At 42.9% G+C, this 20,788-nt stretch overlaps 1 protein-coding gene across 2 annotated transcripts in view; it reads right to left on the bottom strand.

Moving 5' to 3' along the window:
- The window catches only part of RGS12 (regulator of G protein signaling 12), a 218,373-nt gene extending 198,572 nt beyond the window's left edge, over nucleotides 1-19,801 (bottom strand). Inside the window, exon 1 of one of the 2 annotated variants that reach the window (XM_088462245.1) lies at nucleotides 19,728-19,801. The gene's annotated coding sequence lies outside the window, so the exon portion shown is untranslated. The remainder of the gene's footprint in view (nucleotides 1-19,727) is intronic. The other variant, XM_088462244.1, reaches the window with a different exon arrangement.
- Nucleotides 19,802-20,788: the final 987 nt, after the last annotated feature.

The raw sequence follows: 20,788 nt of genomic DNA, 5'->3' as shown, positions 1-20,788 counted from the left end.
AAAAAAAATGTGCACATTACATTATAATATTTATAAACTAGCCTAGAACATCCACAGCCTGAGGGCAGATTATTTAGTGATCCATTAACTGGAACGCTAAATTCCGAATTCCCGGTCAAATAAAATAGAAAAAGTTACAATTAATGTTGTTCACAATATGGGCCACATATAGGGGCCTATTCATGATAATTATCGGGGTCCGAACGGACTCCGATAATTAACACTAACTCGCCACAGCCACCGGAGCAATTCAGCATTGCTGCGGCGTGGTGGCAGCTGATGCAAAATCAGCTGCAACCGTGAGCGGCTTCACTGCTCCTTTTCGGAGCAGTGAATCTTTTCACTGCTCCTGTCGGAGCAGTGACGGCGGTGCGCATGTGTGACCTACAGGTGATGCATGCGCTCAAGAGCCCCGATGTCGGGCGGAAGGAGCCCGGACGGGGCGGAAGGATCCGAAAGGATCCCTTCTCGCAACCCAGACCTTCTTCCCATAGGGAAGAGCGGGTAGCAATCCACAAGCGGGGGTATTCGCCATCTGAAGATGGCGAATGCTGCCGCAGTCAAGCTCCGAAAATATAATATTTTCAGAGCTTGATGAATTCTGTCCCCATACTAGTGTATGGGGACAGCGGGCCATTCCGCAAACAGAAGGTAAGCAGGAGATATCTGTGATACTAATGTATGGGGACAGCGGGCCATTCCGCAAACAGAAGGTAAGTAGGAGATATCTGTGATACTAGTGTATGGGGACAGCGGGCCATTCCGCAAACAGAAGGTAAGCAGGAGATAAGTGGGTCTATTTGTAACTGGGTTTTAAACTTTTTAACTGATAGACCACAAGTAGTTAGAATTGGAGGTGCTGTGTCGGGGGAAGTGTTGATTAAGACTGGTGTTCCCCAGGGTTGTGTTCTCAGCCCCCTATTATACTCGCTATTTACCCACGACTGCGTGTCGACTTCTGATTCTGTGAAAATCATCAAATTTGCTGATGATATTGCAGTCGTTGGGTTAATTAGCAGGAATGATGAGTCCCATTATAGGAAAGAGATCAAAAATTTGGTTTCTTGGAGTGGTGATAATCACTTGCTCCTAAATGGTGACAAGACAAAAGAACTGGTAATTGATTTTCGTAGGAGATGTTTAGAGCAGAAATTGCCAGTGTCTATTAACAACCAGGATGTTGATATAGTTGAGTCTTTTAAATTTCTGGGTATCCAGGTTGCGGCAGATTTGACATGGTCTTTAAATACACTGTCCCTAATTAAAAAGGCGCAACAGCGTTTGTTTTTCCTAAGACGTTTGAGGGCCTCGGGAGTTAGCAAAGTAACTATGCTAAACTTTTACAGATGCTCAATTGAGAGCATTCTGACGTTTGGTATCATTATCTGGTATGGCAACTGCACAGCGAGTGAAAGAAGTGCACTGGAACGGGTTGTTAGGACCGCCAGCAAAATCATTGGCGTGCAGTTGCCAACTATTCATGATGTTTATGGGCTTAGGGTTCTAAAGAGAACCAAAGGTATCATATCAGATCCAGGCCATCCATTTCATGAATTTTTTGATAAGCTCCCATCTTTAAAGCGGTTTAGAGTACTTCGGGCACGTACGAGTCGCTTGAGGGTTAGTTTTCTTCCATCTGCTGTGCGCATGTTGAATGCTATGATTGTATCTCTTTAGTTAATTTAAATTTTATTATTTTTGTGAAATTGTTTGTGATAACCTTTACCATGGATTGCTATTCACTGTTTTAAAAAAGTGCAATGTAATTTCGTCTGTCAAACTTGTTTTGCTGATGACAACAATAAATACAATACAATACAATAGATATCTGTGATACTAATGTATGGGGACAGCGGGCCATTCCGCAAACAGAAGGTAAGTAGGAGATATCTGTGATACTAATGTATGGGGACAGCGGGCCATTCCGCAAACACAAGGTAAGTAGGAGATATCTGTGATACTAATGTATGGGGACAGCGGGCCATTCCGCAAACACAAGGTAAGTAGGAGATATCTGTGCTACTAATGTATGGGGACAGCGGGCCATTCCGCAAACAGAAGGTAAGTAGGAGATATCTGTGCTACTAATGTATGGGGACAGCGGGCCATTCCGCAAACACAAGGTAAGTAGGAGATATCTGTGATACTAATGTATGGGGACAGCGGGCCATTCCGCAAACAGAAGGTAAGTAGGAGATATCTGTGCTACTAATGTATGGGGACAGCGGGCCATTCCGCAAACAGAAGGTAAGTAGGAGATATCTGTGATACTAATGTATGGGGACAGCGGGCCATTCCGCAAACAGAAGGTAAGTAGGAGATATCTGTGATACTAATGTATGGGGACAGCGGGCCATTCCGCAAACACAAGGTAAGTAGGAGATATCTGTGATATCTCCTGCTTTACCTTCTTAATGAATGGCCCGAATACTTAATTTTCACAATTGCAGGTGAAAATGTGCTTTTTCACCTGCTTTTGTGAAAATTAAGGGATGATGAATAGGCCCCTAAGAGTTAAACGGAAAATTAAAACTTTTGCGTACATGTAAAATGTTTCCCTGCATTTAGATTTCCGTGGCTGTATTCTTGCAGGGATCTTTAAATGTGTACGGTAAAATCTAGCGTATCGATATGTATGAACGCAGCTGACTCACCTCCCCAGGTATAAGATACACTGTTTATGTGACCAAAATGGACTGAAGTCTATAACAGGTCATATTCCAACACTGCTGCTGATGGGTTTATATCAGTGGTTCCCAAACTGGGTGCCTCAGGTAGGTGGTCCAAATAAAATGATTTTTAGTCAGTGTGATAGTCAAAACCAGTGGCAATTACTGACAAACAAAAAATGTGTGCACAAAAAGAAGTGCAGCCCTGTCAATCACCACATAACTGAACCTAAGGGGTAAATTTACTAAGATGGGAGTTCTGTTAAGAAGTGATATGGCCATAGCAACCAATCAGATTCTACTTCTCATTTATCTAGCACCTTCTAGAAGATAATACCTGGAATCTGATTGGTTGCTATAGGAAACATCACTTCTTAATAGAACTCTCCTCTTAGTAAATTTACCACTAAGAGTGACATACAAATGGGTCCACATACATCTAGCCTCCTTGCGCGTTAAACAGCCCTTCTAGTTGTGCCATGCCGTGGCGTGACTCGGTAGTACGGGTGTATCTGCGTGCGTAATGCTGTGTTACAATGTCAGCGGCTGTAACAGTGTAATGTAGTGTTTAGCATGCAGATACACCCGCAGTCACACACAGAACATAGGCATGCTGCATATCATTTTAAATCAGCAGAAGCGGCTTGTGCCATCTATTCGCAACGTTTTGCAAATAAGACGCATTTGAAAGTAAAAAAGACACGAAAAGACGCTCGGGGCGCTACAGAGTCACACTGAGCTCCCACGTTGTGTGGCGCGACTTGTAGCGCACGGAGGATAGATGTCGTGGGCACATCTGTACAAGCACAATTTACCTCATTTGATCTGCGTTACCTACTACGCCTAGCAATTGTTAACAATGTCTAATGTATGTTAGGCAATGTGGGAAATTAATTTTTTACTTAGGAACCACTTAGACTGTGTACACAATTGTATGATATAGGTTGTTTCCAGGCAAATTGGAATGACATTGTGTGGATCGCACAGTGTGTACCCATAATTGCATGCTCCCGAGGGTCGTTTGCCATATCTTCTTTTTGTCCACGCAGTTGGGTCAAACGGAAGATATTATGTTCGATGCCATGCTGCTAAATGCAGCACGTCATTGTACGCTGTTGTACCACTGCATTGTGCAGTGTGTATGCACAGTGCTATATGTCAGATGGCGGATCGGCCAAGAATACATTGTTCAGATGTGTACACGGCTGTAGTCTACAATGACCATCAAACGGAGTTTGTGATCCTGAAACCTCTTAAAACCAAGAGACCAGAGGACATTGCTGATAGTTCCATTGACATCTTCACCCGTGTCGGAGCACCATCCACCCTCCAATCAGACAATGGAAGTGAGTTTGCCAAGTACTACTAGGCTAAAAGCACTTAGGTATTGTTGTGCACCATGGCTAGTTAATTTGAGTAATCGTTTCTTCATTTCCCACTTTGCCTAAAAGCTTCAGACACACACACTATAACCTAAGTCCATCGTCTCAGAATGCTAAATACTCCTATCACTACTAAATGGCAATAACACATCTTTTCTCAAAATACAGATCTACACAAGCACTTGTGTACAAAACAAAACTCAGAATCACGGCTGACCCCGACCAGCAAGAATATCTTATCAGGATCCCTCAGAACAGTCTACGTCACTCCAATCCCAACATTACCACTCTCCAAGGTCTGGTCACCAAAAAAAACCAAATATCTCCTCTCTGAAAACATCTGCTGAACATTCAGCGAATATCTTTTTTTATTTTTTATTTTAAACTCAGCCCACATCTATTATAATAACCCTCAGAGCAGATTACAACCTCCTTTAAAACCCTGGAGCAGGTCTATTATGAGAACTGTTCAAACTCACAGGACCACCAATCGTAATGCCTGGGGGAAGGTGGGAAACACAACAAAAACTAAACACATTTTGGAAGCTAATCAGGTCTACAACATAAGCAGGCAACCTATCGATCTGAACCCACTGAGCTGCTAGCAGTTGGCATTAGCTAGATTTGATGTGCGGAGTCTAAACCGTGACCAGTGACCCCCTCAAGGGAATGAACCCAGGGCTGGTTTAAATAGATGGCATCTGATATCACAGGTAGGTAGCCAAATGCACATTTACCACTCACTGGCAGTCTGTACTGTGGATTTCCCATTAGTCATGTGAGGCGTGCCATATGCTGGGGGGTGGCACAGCAGGCCCCCCTGCATTAGAGCCCCGGAGTTGGAAAAGTCAGCAAACGGAATTGCTTAACAGTTTAAAGAACCCGACCAGCAGCTGGGTTTACAATTATTACATGGGACAGGCGGATGGGTGCAGAATCCTAACCAAGGCAGAGCAAGGGTGTTGTCGGTACAGGGGTGGAGACTGGTGAGGGAAGGACAGACCTCTCCTGTGCCTCCCTTTGTGATGTCACTGCACTTAGTCGGCATTTGTTCTGCCTAATAAAGTTCTAGGTGTCGGGGCGCTGCCTATGCACAGCCTGTGCGACCATCAAACACCGTTCCATCATGCACCAATTTTGCCATTGTGTCTGATGTGGCCTAACACAGCATTGGCCTTGCAGCTGCTGCAATCGCCAAGACTAATGCATGTTTTGCGGCTCATACTTCTGAATGTGTTTCCAAGAATCAGGTATGGTGCTTCTAATAATATGCACCTTACCTGATTCTAATAAATAAATGGGGGGGTGGGGGGAATAATGTTGTGCCCTGGGTGGCCTGACCCCTAAATCAGCCAATGGCATCACTTAATAGGGCGTAATTAAGTATATAAAATCTGCTTACATCGGCTAAGCTATATAAAATGCACCTATTCAGGCACATTTGTGAAGAACAGCGACACAGCACCTAAGCAAACGTTATAGCAGCAAGTGTTTTTTTTTATACAGCGATTAGGGCAGCTGTGTTGAGTTACAGAATAAAGGCCCCCATACATCAGAGATTGATTGCAGCAATCGTGCAATTTGCAATCGATTGTGTATGAAAAGGTTTCCCTTTTTCAATCGATTGTGGCAATTCTGCAATCTGCAATCGATTGAAAAAGGGAAAGATTTTTATACACAATCGATTGCAAATTGCACGATTGCTGCAATCAGTCTCTGATGTATGGGGGCCTTAAGAGGCAAGTAATCAAAGATTGAAAAGACCTATGGCTAGTTTCCGAGGGCTACAGGGATTTTTTTTTCCGCTTTGCCCTATACATATGGTAACCCCATGATAGGTGTAGGCTTCCTGAAGCATTAGCATAGGGATCCTATGTATGAAGCATAGTCCTTGCACCACCATGATACCCGTTCTGTTGATGCCATCTCTGGATGGAAATAGCAGAAGAAAAAAATATTTCATGATTCAATTTAAAAAAAAAAAAAATTATTTATGTTATTATATTATTTTCTGGGGTGGTTAAAGGGTAAATACAATATGTTATCACATATATCATCCCTACAACTATAAAATATATACATTTTTGTGTTGTTTTTTTTTATAGTAGTGAAACCAGTTCCACACCTGCACTGTGCCTATTGCACGCTCACTGTGGCTAAGCAGAGGCCCTTATAACTCTGAATAGTTTCGTTTTAAAATACGGCAAAATCGCAGCAATACGATATTTTTATAACTGCGATAAGTATCAAACAACAATTGGGATTATATGAAAAAATTAATTAATAAATACTGGGCGGAAGCAATTGCAAAATTATAAAAACCACAACTGAAGTGGTTATGGTGACATATCACAGAACTCAAGAAGAAGCGTATAAATAGTAAAAGGTTATAGCAAACATAGTAAAATATTATGTTACTTAAACAACATCCAGCAAATATCGTAGCCATAAAAGACAAAAATATTGCATGTACTAAACTAAATATACTGAAGAAAAAAAAAAGAAAAAAACAACATTACCTCAGACCTTCAATACATGGACAAATACACGAAAAGCCACCAACAAGTTGAAATAAAAGGTTCTGGCTGAGGTACTGTGATTGCTTACAATGAGATTTAAGAAGTGTATGTTGGACAGTGTAACACCCCAGGGACTAAATGGAAGATTAAAGCTAGATGGAATTCTGTAATAGATAGTCCAGGAATGCCGGTAATAGTTACGAGCGAAATCTGCTGCCCTATTAAAAGTACTATTCTAATATGTATATGCCTCAAAGTGACAACCACAAGGTATTTTCACCTGCGGCCCGTGTCCTATTCCCACGTTTCCCCGTCACTGAGCCGTATCATCACTTTCCATGCTGAAGGCTTTGAAATAAGATTCTGAGTGAATGAATAATAAACTCGGCACAGGATCGTCTATCGCCTCTCCTAGTCACATGACCTGTACAGGTAAAAGGGCAGGTTACACAACCTGCTGCACTATTTAAATATAGGCGCCAACTCACTATCAGCAGTGAAAAGAAGAAAAAAACAAAGTTGAGTCTGTTCCCGAGTTCCTGCGGGAGGCAGACTGTAAAAGTGAAGGTCATGAGACATATAAAACTAAGTCAACATGGTCTTTTTCTACTGTCCAGCCAGCGTGTAACATTTACAGTGGGGATATTTATTTGTACATGTCAGAGTCACAATAAGTTCAAAGAACGGCATGCAGAAAAATAAACGCGCAGCTTGTATCGCAGAAGCTGCATTTTACATGTTTATAAAGGTTTGGTGGCAACTTTACAGCGCCGTTAAATTGGGGATAGTCTTGCTTCGCTCTGAAGAAACGCAATGTGGCATATAGGCCTCCTGTCTGAGAAAGTACATAGAAAGGTTTTCTTGCTGATCCATACGTGGCAGTATAAGGCTACAAACACATAATGTAACTAATATACAAAGGTAAGACTAGAATTGGGAACGGTATATTGTTCCCAAGAAAGATGAAGGTAAAAATCAGTATTGCATGTTCTTAAACGGACTACTGCATGGCAGGTTACCCATAATCCGATCAGGACAACACGTGTCCAAGGGCATGATTTAGAGGTGTATGATATTGCACAGTAGCTGAGTCTTTTGACGCAGCTGCTGTGCAGATTTATGCTAATGCCGCAGGAGGAGTATTCTCTAAATAGACGTCTCCTGCCGGCTTCTGTGAGCCGCAGCGTACGGTCATCCTTCAGGTTACTCAGGATGGCCGGTGGTTTCACTCAGCCGAAGCCAGTGAAGCTGCATACAAGGAAGCGGTCACTGGCTTCAGCACCCCCCAGAAAACGGGGCTCATACGCCCCCCCACCCCCATTTTCTGTGACGCTGCCCGACACCACCCCCAAATGACCACAGCTTGTCAATAAGTCTGCGGCGTCTGAGCTTGCAGAAAGAGAGCTGCACATGAGCAGTGCAGAGCCTGCACAGATCTTCCAACATCGCAATTGTATGCAAACAGTCAGGTTTGCGTACAACTCTGAATCAGGCCCAACGAGCGCCAGTGCCGAATTAATAGGGACGGCCAGTGACAAAATAGTGCATTTTACCACCCAAGGCAAACTCCTCCCATCCCTTCATCTTGCATACATAAACATGGCGCATTCGCCTGGACAATGCATAGCAATGCTGCAGAAGTTATGATTTATGAAATGCCAATGACTAGCGAGCTAATTCAATTAGAGGCGATTTGCTGTTGAAACGGCGTGGAAACGCCAACAGCCCCGCAATTCGCCCCCATTGCAGCCCAATCTCGCCCTGTACTCGTGGATCTTTGTACGTAGCCCTATGGAGCTGGGAGCAAAAATCTGCAAGTCCGACGGTATTAAGTGCGGCATATAGCCACACTTACTCACGGACTAGTCTAACTGAACTGAACTGTGTCACTGATACTCTAAAGAATAAATAAGATTATTGTCTTTATTGATAGGGCTGGGGGGGGCAATTCAATTGCCGGCAGTTAGCCACTGAACATCACCGGGATGTTCAGCTGCGCACATTTACGTCTAAAGGCCCCCATACATCAGCAATCTGAAAACCACAAATGAACAATTTGAAGATTTATTGCCCGATCTTAGGATTTCCCAATCGAGCAATCTGCGCCCATACACTACAGATCTTTTTCAGTGATTTGCAGATCAATTGCAGCAAACACAGATCTGGCAATCTTGAAAGGCCCATCATTTTGCTAGAAACGGTCTGCAAATCTGCTGATCATGTCCATACACTAGCAATCTACAGCCCCAATCGATTTGTGAAATCCAACATGTTGGACAATCTGATTAAACAATTCCAATCACTTTTTGGTTGCAATCTGCGATCTGTGAAGCCCATACATTGCAGATTTTTATACACAATCGATTGCAAATTGCACGATTGCTGCAATCCATCTCTGATGTATGGGGGCCTTAACACGGTAGCTTAACATTGCTAGCGATTTTGCTGGCCACAATGTACCGTTCCAAAAGCTGCCTGCCCTCAGTGTGGTCCTGGCTTACAACAAAAACACCAATAACAAGGGCTGGGTGACTTTCCAACCCAGCCTGTCCTTAAACACATGTATTTCCTGCCTCATAAATGAGATGCAGGTGTAGAATCAACCATTTTTCTTTGCCCTACTCACGTGCAGCACTAATCTCAGGAGAAAGTCACTCTCCGTTTGATATGCTGGAATAGCGGATAGGCACAGAGGGAAGTAAGGCTGAAATGATAGCTGAGCTGCTGCACTGTAATTCTAAAGGCTTCAAGAAGATTGTCCAGGTAGCCGGAAAGTTATAATCAGCACGGCCCTGCAAATCTTTTTTTTTTCGCAGACTAGTAATTCCAGTATTGAAACTTGAAGTTCAGGTGTTTATGACCACAGGCAACTCACTAATATGGTCTGAATGGTTACTTTGCTCTATTGACTAATAAACATATCTGATTTGCTTCTTTAATGGAAGCTTTGCCTTTTAAGACCTTATTTTTAGGTGAGAAGCTGTAAGCGGCCCTCCAGCTGTTGTTGAACTACAAATCCCAGCATGCCCTGCAACAGTTTTAGCTTGGCCAAATAGCAAAACTCTGACAGGGCATGCTGGGATATACGTTTTTAGATCCTATTTCTTGTCAGAACACTACGGGTCTAATGCCAAGTTGAACTTGCGCCTGTTTGCAGACTAGGAAAAGTTTGATGTAACCACAAAGAGAACGCACGCCAATATGCCACCTGCAAACTGCCGCCTCTCTGGCACTTTCCCCTCCTTACGGTCAGAGAGGCAGAACCGGGGGAAGGGGTGTGCAGAAGGCGGCATATGTACAGTATAGCGGTGTTCGTGCAGAGACCTGCGGAATACACATATACACCTAATCCTGATAATTATAACTTTGCGAAAAATAAGGCGCAAATATTGCCGATGATATGTCCGAGTAAGTCACGATGGATATAGCTCTGCTCATATGCTCATTTGTGTGTTCGTGCTGTGTTTTTTTTTTTTGTAACAAGTTACACCCATTTTGTGATCACCTCTTTCAGCCCCTTTGTCAAGTAGGTTATGCACCAGTTGGACACTATGGGGTCAATTCTATTAGCTGCGAATTGCGAGATGCCAGTTGCGATTTTCACTTCGAAATCACATAGCAAATTAATTTTGCAATCCAATTAGCAACTCGCAATGAATTTGCAACTTTCCACTCGCACCTCCCTGAGGGCGAGAGTGGAAAGTTGCAAAAGAAACTCACATACCCTATTAACGCAGGAAACACCGCAGAAAACAAAGGTTTCTACATCTAAACCACAAACAGGAGCATTAGTCACCTAACATACACTATGTACTGTAGACAAAAGTGATTGGACACAAAGCAAATAGAGAAACAAGATTTTATGGACGTCAGTACTTTGTAGGTCTACCACGTGCAGTGATTACTGCAGACACCCTTCTTGGCACACTATGCCTCCTTCAGCTTGGATCGCAGGTCCGCGTTTGCACGCACCCGGTCGATGTTCGCTCTCTGCGCATGCACCACAGGGCGTGTACGTGAACCGGAGTGATCGCAGCAGTTACGCAAGGGCACACAGAAATGATTGACAACAAGTGCCCTTGAGGGTGGAGAGGGGTAGTGGTTGAAGGAACGCAGGCGTGCCTGTGCGTTTGAACGCCGTTACAAGGGCGTGCATAATACAGCCCCAGCGACGGCATACGCAGCGACAGGAAGCTTTGCAGGTTGTGAGGAATGTCAAGTTCACCCACAACTCTGCGTATGGGTCCAAAGTTACCGATGTTTCCGCTGACTTGTGTGGGCTGCTTTATAAGCTGGGGGGCATCTTGCTATGGTGCTGCGATCACATTAATTTGCATATTTTCGCAATCAGTGCTGAACCAGGCCCACTGTCCACAAGTTGCTGGACAACAGGAGCCCGTATGTTTTGCCATTCTGCCTTAAGTACAGTGATCAACTGTGACACTGAAGGTCGAGTCGGCCTAGAACGCACCAGTCACTCCAACTCGTCATAGAGGTTCTCAATGGGGTTAAGATCGGGACTCTGAGCTGGACTGTACATCCGGGTTACTGAATCTTCTGTATACCAGTCCAGTGTCGTCTTAATAAAAACATTTGTTGTTTTCGTAGAACTGCAAGTGCATGGGCCTCCCTACCAAGTGTTCTTGTCAAAACCACCATATTTGAGGCCATTTGGAACCTGTGTGCAATGCTATGGGGTGTCCAATCACTTATCTACATCTTATATATAAAATTAATTGGTCTGTTTGTTTGTTTGTTTGGTTATATATTCGGTCACCCCTGCACCGATTGGGATGTAACCAACGCGAGGTGGTCCAGGTATTAGGGGGGTTGAGGTCCCTGTCTGTCACCCCATTGGTGTACACTGGGCAGAACTTTGACCCAGGGAGCCTGTTCTGAGCCTTCCACTGGATGGATTTGGATGAAAAGTTCACAGAGTGGTAACATTGGATCCCAGAACAAATACTAGGGGGTTGAGATCCCAGTCGAACCTCCCGGTGTGCGCTGGGCAGGAATTTGACCCGGGGACACTGGGCAGAACATTGACCTGGGGAGCCTGTTCTGGGCCTTCCACCAGATGGATTTGGATGACATCACATAATAAAACTTAATAACTTGAAGATTTAGACCCGGTCAACGCCGGGTACTTCAGCTAGTAGTGTGTCTTTGCCTCTGATTTTTATACCTTACCATAAGAAAAAGTTTTAAAAGCCAGAAATCTTAATATACAGTACCTTGCAAAAGTATTCACCCCCCTTGGCTTTTTACCTTTTTTGTCACATTACAACCTGTAATTTTTATTTATTTTTAATCTGAATTGTATGTGATGGATCTGCAGAAAATAGTCTAATTTGGTGAAGTGAGAAAAAAATATATATATAAGAATCTTTATAAATAAAATTCTGAAAATGTGCATGTGCATATGTAATCACCCCCTTTGCTATGAAGCCCCTGAAAAGTTCTGGTGCAACCAATTACCTTCAGAAGTCACATGATTAGTGAAATAAAGTCCACCTGTGTGAAATCTAAGTGTCACATGATCTGTCAGTATAAACACACCTTTTCTGAAGGCCCCAGAGGCTGCAACACCACTAAGCAAGAGGCATCACACCATGAAGACCAAGGAGCTCTCCAAACAAGTCAGGGACAAAGTTGTTGAGAAGTAAAATTCTGGGTTGGGTTATAAAAAATATCCAAATCTTTGATGATCCTCTGAAGCACCATCAAATCCATCATCATCAAATGGAAAGAACATGGTACCACAACAAACCTGCCAAGAGAGGGCCGCCCACCAAAACTCTCAGACCAGACAAAGAGGCCATTAATCAGAGAGGCAGCACAGAGACCAAAGGTAACCCTGAAGGAGCTGCAGAGTTCCACAGCAGAGACTGGTGTATCTGTGCAGGTGCCCACAATAAGCCGTACACTCCAATAGAGCTGGGCTTTATGGAAGAGTGGCCAGAAAAAAGCCATTACTTAGTGATAAAAGTAAGAAGACACAATTTGAGTTTGGAATGTGGGCGACTCCCCAAATGTATGGAGGAAGGTGCTCTGTTCAGATGAGACTAAAATCAAACTTTTTGGCCACCAAGGAAAACGCTATGTCTGGCGCAAACCCAACACATCCCATCACCCCCCAGAACTCCAACCCCACAGTGAAACATGGTGGTGGCAGCATCATGCTGTGGGGATGTTTTTCAGCAGCAGGGACTGGGAAACTGATTCGAGTCGAGGGAAAGATGGATGGTGCTAAATACAGGGATAGTCTTGAGCAAAACCTGTTTCAGTCTGCCTGTGATTTGAGACTTGGACGGATGTTCACCTTCCAGCAGGACAATGACCCGAAGCATACTGCTAAAGCAACACTTGAGTGGTTTAAGGGGAAACATTTAAATGTGTTGGAATGGCCTAGTCAAAGCCCAGATCTCAATCCAATTGAGAATATGTGGTCAGACTTGAAGATTGCTGTTCACAAGCGGAAACCATCCAACATGAAGGAGCTGGAGCAGTTTTGCCTTGAGGAATGAGCAAAAATCCCAGGGGCAAGATATGGCAAGCTCATAGAGACTTATCCAAAGCGACTTGCAGCTGTAATTGCCGCAAAAGGTGTCTCAACAAAGTACTGACTAGTAGGGTGAATAGTTATGCATGCTGAAGTTTTCTGTTATATTGTCCTAAATGTTGTTTGATTCACAATATAAAAAAACACAACTTCACAGTTGTAGGCATGTTCTGTGAATGAAATGATGCACACCTTCAAACAATCCATTTTAATTCCAGGTTGTGAGGCAACAAAACATGAAAAATTCAAAAGGGGGTGAATACTTTTGCAAGGCACTGTATTTAAAGCAAACTAAACTAGATTTACATTGCTGGGTCTTAATTCCATATTGCATGTCAGTGAGCTTGCATGACCGTGCTTCTTCAAAAGGTGTTTAACTTCTACTCAGGATATGCATAATTAGCACGGAAGCTACAAATCGCCTGTCAAATACGTTAATTAAATATAACACCAGGCCAGCAAGGGGTTTTTCTTAATGATTTGAGAGAGTGCTGTGCAGTTTGTATTAAACAGAGGAAGTGATGACAGCTTGTTAGTAGGAATCAGCAGTAGTGCAATTGTTGCAAGTCCATGGAGTCAGGGTGTTTGTTCTCCGGCTGTAACACAATCAGCAACTTGCTGTATTCCCAGGGACAAAGTGACAAACGCCTCCTATTCTTACCTTGTCTCTCAGCAACTAAGATTCCCTTTTTTTTCTGCTCAATTCTATTCACGGTAAAAAAGGAGATTAAACAGTCATTTATAAGCTCACCGCATGCTGCCCTACAAGAGGACTATCACAGTAGCAATCCCAGTGGACGGGGGCTGTGCCAAGTTAGATTGGGTCTGCAAATGAAATGGTGCTTATACAAATACTCAAACTTTCTATCTTGGTGTAAAACATATTGACACTTTCAAACTCTTCCAACAAGGTATTCACTGGCAAGAAAATATGAAAAGACATGATAAAAGTATTAAGTGGATGCACTAAAATAAGGATATCCTTAAAACCTGCACTGTGATAAATCACTCAGCACAAGGCTACGGGCTCTCCAGTTGTTGACCTAAAGCGCACAGCAAGCTCTGACATTTCCCTAACTATCCACCAACACCCAAACTTTGTTTCCCATGTACTGAAGAGGTGCATCCCCACAAATATATATATTTATTTATTTTTTCATATAAAAAGGGGCATATTTATCAAAGAATTTTTGCAGGATAACAACCGAAATAAAACGCAAGTATAAAGTACCACCCACATGTATGTACGGAGGTGGTCAGCAGATATTGAGGAGATCTGCTGTGGCAGAGCTGTAACTAGGGTAGTGGGACCAGTGCCATGGCGGGCACCACGGGGCAGGGGGCGCTGTTCGGGCCTGTCACTTTTCCGGTTTATTATCATTCTCACTTGTAGCTTCCTCTTCTTGTATCCCCAGCATCTCCTGGCCTCCCCCATCTCTTCCATGGCCCTTCCCCATGAGGCCATGGCCCTTTTTCAGGTGCAGATCTTATGTTCCTAATTAAAAAACAAAGGGGGGGCTCCAATGCTCTCTCTAGCACAGGGCACCAAAAAGTCTAGTTACAACTCTGCGGTTCCATGTTTTTGATTGTGAAAGCAGCCCCATAGTTTTCTATGGGTGGTACTAAAATGCTGATTTTACCAAGTCTGGCCCTCGTAGCCAACGCCATCTTCGAATGGCACTAGCCATTGTAACCTACATACTGCAAAAGTAATCGACAGAGGGATAGGTAGGGTTCCTTCATGCCAATGGCCACTCGCACATGCGTGGTTCAATCACCACGTACAGTATGTGCTGTAGGACAGCGATCCCCGAGCCAGGAAGTAAGATGGCAGCATTAGCTTATCACCTTACCTCCTACACATTGCAGGTACGGGCTGTCCCTGCATGTGTTTTTTAATACATCTTGGCCATACCTAATTTCTTATTGTGGTGATAAGAAACTTTAAATATCGGGTCTAAAACCTGTTAATAAATAAATATAACCTGAAGTCTGTAGTCTCGTTTTTATACACGTCTCCTGCTAGTGTTATATTCAGAGTCATTTTGGACAAATTCTACTTTGAATATAAGACTTATTTATTTTAACAAGCAAGCACTCTACTAGAACACAGACATGTGGCTCTCCATGCTGTTGTGGAACTACAAGTCCAAGCATGCCCCAGTTGTGTTAAGGCTCATACACACTGGACGATTTTTATGAACGATAAAGTTGAACGATATATCGGTCAAATCGTCCAGTGTGTATGAACTTAACGACGAACCATGCGCACTCCCGCGGGTCGTTAACGATATCCCCAGTCTTCTGTACATGTAGCTCAAACTGGGGATATAGTTAACAATGCCATGCTGTTGAATGCAGCATGGTCCCGCTCCCCCCCACCCGCCGTCGTTCGTTGTTGCTGCCATCAGCAAGTGTGTATGCACTTGCCAATGCCGGCTCTGTCGTTGACACATTGTCCAGTGTATACGCCCTTTAGTCTGCATTATTCAAAACATTTTAATATACTCTCAAATAATACAAAAAGTGGATACTCCCACCACTGATGTTTCTAAATTAATTACTGACATGTAAACAAAGCTTAACATTACTTTAACTAAACAAAGCAAAACATCATGTATAACAGGCACTATGTATAGTGACTATTCACTAAGGGATGACAATCTATTGTATAAGCTAGAACTCTAATCAAACCCATGGTATCTATAATTCAGAAACAGGTGGATTTTTAAAAAGTACCATATTCCTATTGGAAGCCAATGTTTCTGTACCATGCTATCTTGTACCAAAAACACTGCTTAACAAATGACTACAGAAGTATAAATAACTATGCCAATTAAAGTTTAAATGACTAAATATATTTTAATATACATACATATTTTAATTGATACAACGAATAAGCTCATTAGTTTTTAGTTATAACAGATTTCTGCGAGCTGTACCAGCTTTGCAGGGCCATAAAACCAGCATGTAATCTCCTTCCCTGGCACACAATATCCTGTCATATATCATTTATGTACTTATGCAGCCGTCATACACTATCTGTACAGCTATAAAAGAGAAGATCCAAGCTCATTATACAGGATACATGATACTTGTGCAATTTGCTGGGTAACAGGATGACACCTCTTTAGATTGCAAGTTCCTCAGGACAGAGTATAAAGTCTCATATTTACTTTTCAGCGTGCACATTCAGATTCGTACCCCTTAGCAATAGTCAGTAACACTAGAAATAGTCAGTACTAGGACTATATGAGAGGCATAGTAGTATGTGTAATAGTGAGTACTAGGACTATACGAGAGGCATAGTAGTATGTGTAATAGTCAGTACTAGGACTATACGAAAGGCATTGTAGTATGTGTAATAGTCAGTACTAGGACAATATGAGGGGCAGAGTAATATTAGTAATAGTCAGTACTAGGACTATATGAGAGGCATAGTAGTATGTGTAATAGTCAGTACTAGGACTATACGAGAGGCATAGTAGTATGTGTAATAGTCAGTACTAGGACTATACGAGAGGCATAGTATGTGTAATAGTAAGTACTAGGACAATATGAGGGGCAGAGTAATATTAGTAATAGTCAGTTCTAGGACTATATGAGAGGCATAGTAGTATGTGTAATAGTCAGTACTAGGACAATATGAGAGGCAGAGTAATATTAGTAATACAGGTTGAGTCTCCCATATTCAAAATGCTTGGGACCAGGGGTATTTTGGATAACGGAATATTCCGTATTTTGGAATAATTGCATATCATAATGAAATATCTTGGGAATGGGACCCCAATATACACACAGAATGCATTTATGTGTTATATACACCTTATACACACAGCCTGCAGCTCATTTTATACAATATTTTCAATAATTTTGTGGCTCAAGCAAAGATTGTGTGCATACATGAAATAAATTTATGTTTCATTTACAACCTATACACACAGCCTGAAGGTAATTTTATACCATATTTTTAATAATTTGTGCCTTAGACAAAGTTTGTGTACATTGAACCATCAAAAATCAAAGGTTTTATTATCTCAGTCATGCTAAAAATATTCCGTATTTCGGAATATTTGGATATGGGAGACTCAACCTGTAGTCAGTACTAGGACTATATGAGAGGCATAGTAGTATGTGTAATAGTCAATACTAGGACTATATGCGAGGCATAGTAGTATGTGTAATAGTCAATACTAGGACTATATGAGAGGCATAGTAGTATGTGTAATAGTCAGTACTAGGACAATATGAGGGGCAGAGTAATATTAGTAATAGTCAGTACTAGGACTATATGAGAGGCATAGTAGTATGTGTAATAGTCAGTACTAGGACTATACGAGAGGCATAGTATGTGTAATAATAAGTACTAGGACAATATGAGGGGCAGAATAATATTAGTAATAGTCAGTTCTAGGACTATATGAGAGGCATAGTAGTATGTGTAATAGTCAGTACTAGGACAATATGAGAGGCAGAGTAATATTAGTAATAGTCAGTACTAGGACTATATGAGAGGCATAGTAGTATGTGTAATAGTCAATACTAGGACTATATGCGAGGCATAGTAGTATGTGTAATAGTCAGTACTAGGACTATAAGAGAGGCATAGTAGTATGTGTAATAGTCAGTACTAGGACTATATGCGAGGCATAGTAGCATGTGTAATAGTCAGTACTAGGACAATATGAGAGGCAGAGTAATATTAGTAATAGTCAGTACTAGGACTATATGTGAGGCATAGTAGTATGTGTAATAGTCAATACTAGGACTATATGTGAGGCATAGTAGTATGTGTAATAGTCAGTACTAGGACTATAAGAGAGGCATAGTAGTATGTGTAATAGTACTAGGACTATATGCGAGGCATAGTAGCATGTGTAATAGTCAGTACTAGGACAATATGAGGGGCAGAGTAATATTAGTAATAGTCAGTACTAGGACTATATGAGAAGCATAGTAGTATGTGTAATAGTCAGTACTAGGACTATATGAGAGGCATAGTAGTATGTGTAATAGTCAGTACTAGGACTATATGAGAGGCATAGTAGTATGTGCAATAGTCAGTACTTGGACAATATGAGGGGCAGAGTAATATTAGTAATAGTCAGTACTAGGACTATATGAGAGGCATAGTAATATTAGTAATAGTCAGTACTGGGCCTATATGAGAGGCAGAGTAATATTAGTAATAGCCAGTACGTAATAATAGTTAGTACTAGCACTATATGAGAGCAGAGTAATATTAGTATTAGACAGTGCTAGGACTATATGAGATGCAGAGTAATTAGTAATGGAATCGGTATGAAATACCACCATGCGGCCGGCGGTTCGATTCCCGGCAGCCCGACAGACGAACAGATCCCAGCAGCGGCAGCCCGACAGCACTGGATAGTAGCTATCTATAGCTCACCGATCGTTCTCAGGTGAGTATATACTAACCTACCCCCCCTAACCCTAATCCTCTTTAGGGGTGCCTAACCTCCCCCCAAGTGCCTAACCCTAATCCCCCCTGTAAGTGCCTATACCCCCCCCCCCTCCCCCGCTGCATAAACCTGTCCCCCGGGGGGGAACCTAACCCTCTTTCCCCTAGCCTAACCCTCCCGGGGGTGCCTAAATCTAAGTGCCCCCAGTTGCGCTAAACCTAACCCTTCCTCTCCAGCAGCTGTCCGCTCGTGGCTCGTCGGGAAAATTACAGGCGTCTAGATTTAGATGCCTGTCATTTAACCCACGCCGGGATAAAGCAGTCGGGAAGCTGGCTGTCAGGATCACGTCAGCCGGTTTCCCGATTGCATCCCATTAGTAATACTTATGATGGGCATACACTATACAATTATCTGTCAGATATCTGTCCAATCTGGCTGGTTGAAATTAAAACCTGGTAATGTATGGGAGCAAATGACAATCGTCCATTTGCTCACTAACATTGGAAAACAGACAAAAGTGGTCATTTAGACAAATTGGTAAAAACAAACGAATTTAATCAATTTGAACAATTTTTTTTTGTCCTTTTTTCAGTGTTTAAAACCATATGATCGACTGTCATTTGCTCCCATACATTACCAGGTTTTCTTTCCAACCAGCCAGATTGGAAAGATAATTGTATAGTGTATGCCCAGCATAGGTAATAGTAAGTACTAGGACTAAATGAGAGGCACAGTAATATTATTAATAGTAGGACAAGGACTATGAGGCAGAGTAATATTATAAATACTAGGACTATATGAGGGGCACAGTAATGGGCATTGGGCAGTAATAGGAATTTATGATAGGCAGAGTAATGTTAGTAACTGTCAGTAAGAAGTAGAATAATAGTCAGTAGTAGGGCTGAGAGGCAGAGTAATATTAGTTTTAAGTCTGTAGTAGGAAGGTCTATACGAGAGGCAGAGTAATAATAGTACTAGGACTATATAACAGAGGCAGAGTAATAATAGTACTAGGACTATATAACAGAGCAGGATCTGGGATGTGCGGTGCAGGGAGCAGGCTGTCGGCCAGGCCCCACGACACCCGCTACATACAGCCCATTCGGGGCTCAGGCACACACTGCGGACCCCCTAGGGATGCAGCTACTATACAGCCATATACATAGACATACATTACCCGGTGACCCGGCCCCGCTCCCCGCTCTCCCGGCTCCAGGACAGGACAATAAAATCGCATTTGAAAAGTTCTCTCCCTCCCTCCCAACGTCCAACTTTCCTCCCAGCTACAATAGCTGCAGCCACCGCCTCCCCCTCCTCCTCCAGCCGCTACTGCGGCCTATCCCCGCCCCGGCCTCTCCTCCCTGCCCGCCCCGCTCCATCCGTCTCCTAGGGGACGCTTGTGTTGGCGCATATGGAGGAGGCTCATTGGCCACTGGTTACTCTGGGTTTTCTGATTGTTGTTGTTGTCGAGCCAGCCAGGAAGGCTCATCATACCTCATTATAGCGCCTGGGAGAGTCTAACCCGAGGAGCTTACACTCTAACCTGTTACTATCTATAGATCACCTCTATAGCGCTGCAGAGAGACTCATCAGAGATGCTTACACTCTAACCTGCTACTATCTATAGCTCACCTCTCTAATAGAGTCTCTATAGTGCTGAGCAGAGTCTGAGCCGGGGAGCTTACACTCTAACCTGCTACTATCTATAGCTCACCTCTCTAATAGAGTCTCTATAGTGCTGAGCAGAGTCTCAGCCGGGGAGCTTACACTCTAACCTGCTACTATCTATAGCTCACCTCTCTAATAGAGTCTCTATAGTGCTGAGCAGAGTCTGAGCCGGGGAGCTTACACTCTAACCTGCTACTATCTATAGCTCACCTCTCTAATAGAGTCTCTATAGTGCTGAGCAGAGTCTGAGCCGGGGAGCTTACACTCTAACCTGCTACTATCTATAGCTCACCTCTCTAATAGAGTCTCTATAGTGCTGAGCAGAGTCTCAGCCGGGGAGCTTACACTCTAACCTGCTACTATCTATAGCTCACCTCTCTAATAGAGTCTCTATAGTGCTGAGCAGAGTCTCAGCCGGGGAGCTTACACTCTAACCTGCTACTATCTATACCTCATCTCTCTAATAGAGTCTCTATAGTGCTGAGCAGAGTCTGAGCCGGGGAGCTTACACTCTAACCTGCTACTATCTATAGCTCACCTCTCTAATAGAGTCTCTATAGTGCTG

This window comes from Taudactylus pleione, unplaced genomic scaffold, assembly GCF_031769625.1.
Source record: "Taudactylus pleione unplaced genomic scaffold, aTauple2 ptg001166l, whole genome shotgun sequence".
NCBI lineage: Eukaryota > Metazoa > Chordata > Amphibia > Anura > Myobatrachidae > Taudactylus > Taudactylus pleione.
Note: the sequence above shows the minus strand (reverse complement) of the source record. Positions and strands in the feature narration are given on the sequence as shown.